This window comes from Ambystoma mexicanum, chromosome 9, assembly GCF_040938575.1.
Source record: "Ambystoma mexicanum isolate Mex_15411 chromosome 9, UKY_AmexF1_1, whole genome shotgun sequence".
In the NCBI taxonomy this organism is placed as follows: Eukaryota; Metazoa; Chordata; class Amphibia; order Caudata; family Ambystomatidae; genus Ambystoma; species Ambystoma mexicanum.
The window spans coordinates 1,042,012,538-1,042,019,467 of NC_090931.1; positions in this window are offsets into that span (position 1 = coordinate 1,042,012,538).

Consider the following 6,930-nt stretch of genomic DNA (forward strand, 5'->3'; position numbering starts at 1 on the left):
TCAACCTCGCCGATGCCTCTGAGACCAACTCGAAAAAGCAAAAGCTGAAACAGGTGTTTTCAGATCTTCAGGAGACTTTGTTGTGGACTCGTACAACTGTGGTTGCACCGGGATACATTCAACCTCCATACCGACGTACCCTGGGATAACTCCTGAATTTGTAAAGCAATGCTGGCTGCCTCTTGTATCCATGGAGTCACTCATGGAGATTATAAAAAATGGAGAATCCTGTCGGATAATTTGTCAAGTCCACAGTACCTTTAATAACACAGTACTGGGGATACTCAAACCCAATGACCAATGGAGACTTTGCGCAGACCTTAGGGAGTTAAAAAAAAAGGTTCACATGTCAAGATGGCCTCTTCCCTATATCCGAAAGAACAGTTGCAGAGTCCAGTTCGCTGTCACGTGTGCGCTGCCCCAGACACTTCCCGGGAGGAAGGTGCTGAGTGCCGGCATGGACTGTGGTGAGCACTGTCCCAGTGTCATCTCTGAGGAGAGCAGACACCGTTGGGATTGAGATAGACAAAAAAAGAAGTCCAGCCATCCCCAACTGAATGCGAACACGTACGTAGAAGGAACGGTTGTGAACCAAGAAAATAAACAAACACCATCAACATTAAGATAGACACAACAGAAGTGCACCCGTGAGCTCAAAATCAAAGTGCACGCTTTGAATACACAAGATAGGAAAAATCCTGTGATATCAGGTAATATCAAGGAAGCATTCAGCACATCAAGGAAACAATAACTTTGATGAAAAAGGAAAAAAGAATCTCAATTCTGTGGGTTTATAAACAACAACATTTGGGAGACAACAATACCCAAGGGGTTCCTGTGATTTTTTCGCATCAATAAAAGAAATATTTATGTCCTGAAGACGGCCACAATAGTGTGAAAAGCCGCCATCGATAGTGCCTCATTGACCATACGAAGACCGAAACATATGTAGACAATCCAATTGGCTTGAAACATTTACCCTTAGACAACGGAGACCAGAATTAAGGACTCCTAGAGATAGAAGTGTTTGTGATTGTATGAGAACACAACAAAATGTTAGGACTGAAAGTCACCAATATCTGTTCCCATGTTTCTATTGTGCGATTCTGTAGAAAACTAATTGAGGTTTGCAAAAGAATCTTATCACTTACTAACCCCACTTGTCGAACAAATATTTATTCTACAAATATGTTGCAGATTTGTTGTGTAAAAATATGTCTGTGCCAATGGACACACACGTAATATTAATTGTTTTTATGTCTGATATATGAAAATATGAATAAAATGTGCTTTATCTGAAAAGGCCAGAGATAGCATGTGTGACCTATCTACAATTGGTGTAGTAATAAGGTGAAAAGGTGGTGCACTTACTGAAACTAATTGGATCTATAGAGGGGTAATTGTTCTCACTTCCTTTCATTTTACCACGTATACCTTCCCAGTGTGAGTTCAATCCTCCGCAAACAAAAATAGGGAAGCAACCATATATTATCACTAGGTAAAACATCTGGGCTGCATATGGCAAGCATCTTTGAGATGTAATGTGGATGTTTCAGAAGTTGTCAAATCTGTCTTCTATCAACTTAGGCCCCTAAAATCCATCTTGCCATTTAATTCCAAACCAGACCATGCTGTGGTTGTGAGGACAATGGTAAATTCCAGACTTGACGATTGTGGCACTCTTCTTCTAGGAGCACCAGAGAGCCAATTACAATGGCTCCAGGTAGCCCAAATGCAGCTGCTAGACTGGTATACAATCTGCCAAAAAAGGTTCCCACCTCCACGTATTGGAGCAAACTGCACTGTCTGGCCCATTCAGAAAAGGATCGAATTTAGACTATTGTGTCTCATACACAAGTATATTCAAGGAACGGCACCTAGGTACCTGGTTTCAAAAATGAAGCTCTATTGGCCTTCACAAGCTTTGCACTCAATTGGCAAAAAGTCTGTTGGTTGTTCCTCCTGCTCATTGTGTTTCTCGAGGTGATCAATGTTACTCCATTGGGGGCCCTGCCTCTGGAATGAACTTCCAGCTGAATTGTGGAAAACATCTTCTATCGCTCTTTTCTGGAAAAACTTAAAAACTTACTTGTTCCAATGATTCTTGGTCTCTGTGGTAATGTCTGAAGTGGGCAAAGGGAATTAATATCTGCGCCTAGATGCAGGTTTCTGCTCGGTTGTGGAAGATATGCATGTTACAAATCCTAAATCAAATCAATCAAATCTTATCAATCTGACAGTGTGAGAGCCATTTGTGATATCCCATGGCCTTTGCAGCTCTCTTTCTCCCTCCTCTTGGCATTCTGTTTCCTCACAGTCCTCTACTTCACTGCGTCTGTCAGCTGTGCAGCATTTCAACTTTCTGGGATGATTCAGCAATCTCCAGAGACTAGACCACTGTGTTGGTTTGTCAATACTAGTCCTCTGCATTGCTCCATCTCTCTTTCCCATCCCAGTTGATGCCAGGCCGCTTTTCAGGTAATGTGGAGGAAATTTGGATTGAATGTCACTGGGAGTGATCACTACTACTCATTGCCTCTTGCTCATCCCAGTTGTTACTATATTGTTCTCTTAGTGGCATGGTTGAATATTATCAGTGGAACTGACAGGTGGGTGAGGGGGAGGGTTACAATATGCTATCAGGGCATGTGGCATGGAGGTGTCATATGTGAAGGGAAATGGGGGCATGTGATTTTCCCCAATGATGTCAATACATCTCCCTGAACTGGCTCCAGCTGCACACCCATATCATCTTCAAATTCTGCTGTATTATCTACAAGGTTGTCACCCAGAGGTTCCCAAGCTATCTCACTGAGAAACTAAGCATCTTGGGAGGCCTACGATCCACCAGAAGTGAGGACATGTGCAGACTTGAACTATGCCAGTGCAGGAAGGAAAACAACAGAAGACATGCCTTTTTTGTCTATGCCTGTCACACTCACCTGTGTCTCTGCAGGAGCGATGGACGAGCCTCTCTTGACCCCGAGTCTTCACTTCCCTCTTTCACCCGGAGGAATATCTGAATCTTTAGTAGGGTGTGCACTCCATCCTGCATTCACAGGGGTGCAATTCACTCATGTGATTGGTGCCAATGTCTGTAGGCTGGGTTCAAATGCCAAACGCTGTTTTATGCCTTCACAGCGAGGCCGAGAGTTCAAGGCACCAGTTTCTTCACTGGCTAGAAAGTCCTTCCCACTAGTGAATGTTGCGCAGAGAATTTTGAGTGTCCAAAATTGTCCGTATTGTCTTTGTTTGCCAGTATTTTTGTGGGTGAGTAGCGCTGCATGTAGAAGCTAGCTACTGGTAGGTTTGCACAGAGCCTTCAATTCGAGCGTGCCTGGTAATGTCTCTCCCTTTCCCTTCCAGGAGAAATTATGTGGTATTAGCACCTCGAGTTCGGGTTCAGTGCTACTGGAGACTTGGTGGTTAGGTAAGTTTGCACAGAGGCTTTTAGTAAGTATGCACCACGTAGAGAGAGAGAGAGCGCAGTGAAATAAGTGTCCATGTTATTGGAGCGAGCGCAATGAATAAAGTCTCTTCTTTCTTACAGGGGTTTGTTCACTAGTGCAACTAACCTGGATTCCAGTGTCGCAGGAAGATTCGATGAGTATGCGCAGCGTTACTGATGTGTGCGTGTTAACGCTGTTCTTCTTTGTTCTTACTGGTGCCGGTGTGAAGTCCCCTCTTGACTGGAGATAGCTGCGGCGTGGAGTAAGAACCAGGTAGGCAGAAGCTGAATGATCTGGAGCAGGTAAGCAGAAGTAGGATGATCCAGAGCAGGTAAGCAGAAGCAAGATGATCCGGAGCTGGTAAGCAGAAGCAGGATGATCCAGAGCAGGTAAGCAGAAACAGGATGATCCGGAGCAGGTAAACAAAAGCAGGATGATCCGGAGCAGGTAAGCAGAAACAGGATGATCCGGAGCAGGTAAGCAGATGCTGGCTTATCCAGAGCACAGCAAGTATGTTGCTGATACAGCTCACAGTAAGCAACACAAAGCACTGGAAGAATCTTGGGTGTGGCTTATATAGCCAGCTTAACCCAAACACTAGAGAGCTCATGAGTTATCATGCACTTCCTGTTTGGTAACAGGAAGTGGTAACCAGGAAGTTACTACAAACACTAGGAATGAATGAAAGGAGAGATTTGTTATGGGTTCTTTGTGTGCCTATGCCAGGCCTGCCAAGCCTCCACCCAGCTTGCCCCAACTACCTGCCTGATACCCATGACAGTCTTCCCCCTCAAGACCTCTCCCAATGGTGTGTATGAGGGCTTTGGTTTCTCAGGATGGTCCTGATGGAATTTCTGCATGAATCGGGGGGCATGCACGTGCGTGCTGGGTTCCCATGATCTTTCCTGGGTTTCGTACCCCTTCCAGTCAATCAAATAATACAGGGTCTTTAGTTCTTGTTTGGAGTCTAATATGTTCTTTACTTCATATTCTGGTGCTTCTTTACCCACTTGTATGGGTGCGGGAGGTGTGGAAGCTCGGGTTCCTGGGTGTGCTGGTTTTAATAGTGCCACGTGAAATACGGGATGTATACGCATATGTTGAGGTAACGCCAGTCTCATGGCTGCTGGATTCATTACTTTTTCTATTGTATACGGGCTGATGTATCTAGGTTGAAATTTCTTGGGACCCTTTAAAGCAGGGTTGTCCAACTCTAGGCCTCGAGGGCTGGATCCATGCCAGGTTTTCAGGATAGCCCTAATTAATATTCATGAGAAACATTTGCCATTTGCATATAATGATGCTTAAATGTATGCACATTTGTCCTCATGAATATTAATGAGGGGTAGCCTGAAAACCTGTCAGGATTCTGGCCCTCGAGGGCCAGGGTTGGACAACCATGCTTTAAAGCAATGTGTCTAGTTGCCAGCCAGACCGAGTCTCCCACTTGATAATATGGGGCTTTTCGTCGATGGCGATCAGCTTTTCTTTTCTGTGTTTCTTTGGCTTTCTGTAGGTTCCTGCTGGCTTCTCTGGCTGCTTTCCTGATGCTGGCATGTAGATTATTTACTGCGGGCATTTCAATCTTTTCTGGTGGATCGTAGAGTGACGTTCTGGGGTTTCGACCATATATAGTAAAGAAGGGTGTTGCTTGGGTTGATGAATGTGTTAAGTTGTTGTAGGCATACTCTGCCATCCATAGAATTTCTGTCCAGCTTTGGCTTGTTTGGTGTAATAGACAGCACAAATACTGTTCCATGGTCTGGGTTGTGCGCTCGGTTTGGCCGTCCGTTTGAAGGTGGTGACTAGAAGACAGACGGACTTCTACTCTTGCCAGGGCACAACATTTTTTCCAAAAACGAGATACAAGTTGGCTGCCTCTGTCAGAAATGATTATGGTAGGAAATCCATGTAACTTGACGATTCGGTCTAGAAAAACCTGCTCCAGGGTCTGAGCTGAGGTAAAACCTTTTAGAGCTATGAAATGGGCCATTTTGGAGAAGAGGTCCACTACTACGAGGATGGTATTATAACCTGAGTTAGGAGGTAGATCAGTGATGAAGTCCATTGATACTGTGTGCCAGGGCGCTGGTGGAACGGTGATTGGCTGAAGGAGACCGGCTGGTTTTTTGCCTGGATGTTTTGTATTGTTCACACACCTCACAGGTGCCTATGTAGGTGGCAATATCTTCTCGCCAAGTTGGCCACCAATAATATTTGCTTACTTTCTTCTTGGTTTTGGCTATACCCGGATGGGCTTCTAACAGCGAGTCATGGTAGTCTGATATGATTGCTTGTTGCAGGTCCTTAGTTGGAATGTAGAGGTGTTTTTGGTAGTATGGTAGTTTGTCTTGAATGGTGAACTGATCTCCCTTCGTGTCCCAAGCCACTAGGTCTTCTTCAGACATATCTTCTTTTATTGTTTCCTGCAGAGTATTTACAGAGATGGGCCGATGCAGAGGCAGAGAATTTTATGGCTGGGTATGATCTCCACCGGGTTAGGGGCATTGTAGTCTTCCTCTCCTGTGCCAATTTGGGATAACACATCCGATTTCCCGTTCTTAACTCCGGGGCGGTAGGTGATTACAAAGTCGTATACCATTAAGGATAGGACCCAACGCAGCTGCCTAGAAGACTGAGCTTTTGCTGAGCATAAGTATTGCAAGTTCCGATGATCTGTTATTATTGTGATGGTGTGTTTTGCTCCTAGAAAGTAATGTCGCCATTCACACAGTGCACTTTTGATTGTTAGGAGTTCTTTCTCAGAAATTGCACAGTTTAATTCTGCTGGGGAAAATTTCCTTGACCAAAAAGCAATGGGGTGCAGGCATCCGGTTTCAGGATTTTGTTGAGACAATACAGCCCCTATGGCAATGCTTGAAGCGTCCGTTTCCACGATGTACGGGAAATCGGGCTGTGGGTGTTGCAAAATTGGGGCTGAGGTGAATTTTTCCTTGAGAGCTCGGAAAGCTTCTTCTGCCGCTGGTGTCCATTCGAACTTTCGGTGTTTGCACAGCAAGGACGTTATTGGATGTACAATATTTGAGAATCCTGGTATGAAGCGTTGATAAAAGTTTGCAAACCCTAGGAAAATCTGTACTCCCTTTACAGACGTGGGTGAAGGCCAAGTGAGGATTGTCTCCACTTTTCTATTGTCCATCTTGATCCCCTGCTGTGTCAGTACATATCCCAGAAACTCTACCTCGGTGACGTAAAAGGAGCATTTTTCTAGCTTTGCGTACAGTTGGTTTTCACGCATTTTGTGGAGTACAGCTTGCACGTGGCTTACGTGCTCTTGGGGAGTGGTGGAATAGATCAGAATGTCATCGATGTAGACGACTGCGCAGACATCGAGGAGTTCCCGTAACACATCATTCATAAAATGCTGTAACGCAGCCGGGGCATTGCAAAGCCCAAAGGGCATGACCTGGTATTCTACAAGCCATAGCGGGTACGGAACGCAGTCTTCCACTCGTCCCCT